At 49.0% G+C, this 3260-nt stretch overlaps 1 pseudogene; it reads left to right on the top strand.

Moving 5' to 3' along the window:
* The first annotated feature begins 404 nt into the window (after positions 1 to 404).
* On the top strand, positions 405 to 1183 carry LOC123153870 (uncharacterized; annotated as a pseudogene).
* The last annotated feature ends 2077 nt before the right edge of the window (positions 1184 to 3260 follow it).

Here is a 3260-nt window from a genome sequence, read left to right as displayed (position 1 = left end):
GTGACCTCTGTCCATCCAGAGGCGTCGGACACTATGTTGGAAGCGCTTCGCAGCGCTTCCATCGAGGAGGAGCACCGCACTATCATGAGTGCGGTGATCCAGAAGCACTACTAGGGAAAACCTTATACACAGAATCTTAGCAGCAGCGCGGTTTAAAAACAAACACTACTGCTAATTAGCAGTAGCGAGCTTGAGGAAACCGCGCTACTAATAACCCGATAGTAGTAGCACGGGTTTTTACCCCTTGCTACTACTAAGCGATTTCCACCGTGCCTTCCGGGACCAGCTATAGTAATAGCGCGGTTTATAAACCCACGCTACTACTAAGTCGTTAGTAGTAGCGTGAGTTGTAAACCCCACGCTACCACCTACATCTGCTCCCACCCCACCAACCATCCCACGCCATGTCTCAAAAAAACACTCAACGCACGATCCAGATCCCCAATCTCGTCTCCGCTCCCACCTCCTCTCCTCCTCTCCCAAGTCCCAACCCGCCATGGAGGGCAGGCCCCCCCCCCAGCGCCGCCACCGCCTACGGCTCGCCCCGCTGCAGGGCGTGGAAGCGGTGCGTCCACTCTGGCCAGCACGATAGCGCCACCTGGGGCCACGCCATCGCCGCCGACTTTGTGCCCGTGCCCAGGATGTGTCGCCTCGTCATGGCCAACTATGCCCCGCCCGACCTCCTCGCTTGCCGCCCCTCCTCCTCGACCCCTCAAACGTCGTGCGCCGCCGCACCTACGTCGACACGGGGGGCCGGGTCACGCCCTACCTCCTCTACCTCGACCACGCGCACGCCGACTTCGTGCTCGCGCTGCGCGGCCTCAACCTCGGCCGCGAGTCCGACTACGCGCTGCTCCTCGGCAAGCGCCGCTTCGACGGCGGCTACGTCCACAACGGCCTCCTCCGCGCCGCCGGCTGGGTGCTCGACAGGGAGTGCGACCTGCTCCGGGACCTGGTCGACCGGTACCCCGCCTACATGCTCACCTTCACGGGCCACTCCCTCAGCGCCGGCATCGCCGCCATGCTCACCATGGTCGTCGTGCTCAACCTCGACAAGCTCGGCAGGGTCGAGAGGGGCCGCACCAGGTGCTACGCCATGGCCCCCGCCCGCTGTATGTCGCTCGACCTCGCCGTCAGATACGTCGATGTCATCAAATCCGTCGTGCTGCAGGTGACTCACTGATGACCCAATTGATTTGGTTGCTTGCTTGTCTGAATTTGGTGGTTACAAGTTCAGTTGTAGAGGAATTTGGGTTACATGTAGTATTTCTGAATTTGGGTTACATGTAGCTGTCAGGCTGAATTTTGGTGGATACCTTCTCTGCTTCTGAGTAAGGTAAACATTGCATTGCAGAATCTAGTATAATGCCTATCTGAATTTTGCTGGGTGCTTCCTTGTTGCTAGAAATTCAGTTGCAAAATTTAGTTACATGCCTATCTGAATTTTGTTGGGTGTAATGCCTATCTGAATCTTTTTAGTTCCAAGTTCTGAACATATGAAGATCCAACATCTAATTTATTTCTCATAGATGAGTGATGGACGATGCAGCGGAGGAGGCATACCGATGGCAGGTTGTAGCAAATCAGGAGGCCGCCGCCGTCGGCGGACGCTGCCGAGTGGAGAAACTACGTGGACGGTGGACGCTGCCGAGTGGAAAAACTACAGCGGACTGGTGAGATAACTGAAATTTCATAACAGCGACTCCATGCATGGTATGTTCCCCTTTTGCCATATTTTACATACGCATCTTATATATTCTTTGAGATCTAAGCCCTTAGAGACAATAGATTCTGATCTTCTGGTCTTTGCCTGCTGATGCTTTTATTATTCAAAGTGGTTCAGTTCCAGTACGTACAGACTAGCCATATTATGACTAGCAGGATTTTTTTTTACTTTTTGTACATTCTCATTTAAGTTTTCTTGCGATAGCACACTAATTAATAGAAAAACCTTATGGCATATGACCTTTTCTATGTGTGACGTATATGTAAAGTTAGTTTTCTCTTAAAAAATCATCCGTCGATAAGCTGAATTAGAGGGAAATTCATGGAAAATGAACCAGCATACAAACCATAGTAATAATCCCAGTGAACTAGCTCTACAGACTAGCATACATGTTATTTAGAAACAAGGGGTTTGCCATGCTACAACAGATTCCTGACTAAATTTATCTATTCTACTTGGTCTTTTGATTTGAAACATCTATATATTCCTCATAAACATATTGGTTTTGCTACCAGCAGTAGGCGCTTTCTTTGTTCTGCAGCTGGGATTTCAGTAAAAGAACATGTTTAACCTTCAGTGAATATGCACAGTACCAAGGCTTTGTTCTGCAGCTCGCACGCCGCATCCGTGGCGAGAGGGCCTAGGCTGCTCTGTGCGCGTCGTCGTCTTAGCCAGTTGTGTTAATCGGTGGAAATGCGAGAGGGCCACGCCTCACTAGTAATCTTGTTGATTGCCTCTGAACCTGAATGAACAGCCTTGCTCATTTAGTTCTGTGTGTCCATATGATTTATGCTTTGCTGTTTTATCCTGTTGTTCCTTTTGATCCTTGTGACTATTGCAATCAACTCTCACCTGTACCATGATGCTAACTGGTAAATTAGGACAAGATATGTTTCTATTTTGCACTGCTCATATTGTACATACTGTGATTCATCTGATGGGTTTCTTGCACCTGCAAATGACAGCGTCATGATGTTGTCAACGGTGTGGCTGAGGCAGAAGGTGTATCCAAATATGATGCAGGTGAAGCTGCTGCAGATCAGAAAGGTGAACACATGTTCACCTATATTAAGATATTTTCTGTAATTTAAAGCTGAAATGATATCCTATAGCGAACTGGGATTATGGTCTGTCTCTTAAACTATCTTTGATCTTGTCCATAATGCTTCCCTGCAGAGCAAAAAGGTTCAACAACCATGAAATCCTAGTTGAGGACGTGCGAGACTGGGATATAGCCAGTGACCGGGGGCAAGGGCAGCGTGCGCAGGTGCTTTCTTTGTTTTCAATCTAATTGTTGTGTGTTATTATCTTGAATACATTTCTCTTTTAATTTATTTTCAATCTTCCAAGCCTGGACATAGTTATTTTATCTTATTATCATCTTTGGAAGTGGCCGGACCCTTCCGTGAACCCTGCGCAAGCAGGAGCTAACTAACAAGTTTTCACTTTCTCGACTGGGTGCAGGGTGATCGACGAGGACTACTGCAGCCCGATTGGAGTCGTGGTCTTCAACTACTCGGAGACAGACTTCACC

Source organism: Triticum aestivum, chromosome 7A, assembly GCF_018294505.1.
Source record: "Triticum aestivum cultivar Chinese Spring chromosome 7A, IWGSC CS RefSeq v2.1, whole genome shotgun sequence".
Lineage (NCBI taxonomy): Eukaryota > Viridiplantae > Streptophyta > Magnoliopsida > Poales > Poaceae > Triticum > Triticum aestivum.
Note: the sequence above shows the minus strand (reverse complement) of the source record. Positions and strands in the feature narration are given on the sequence as shown.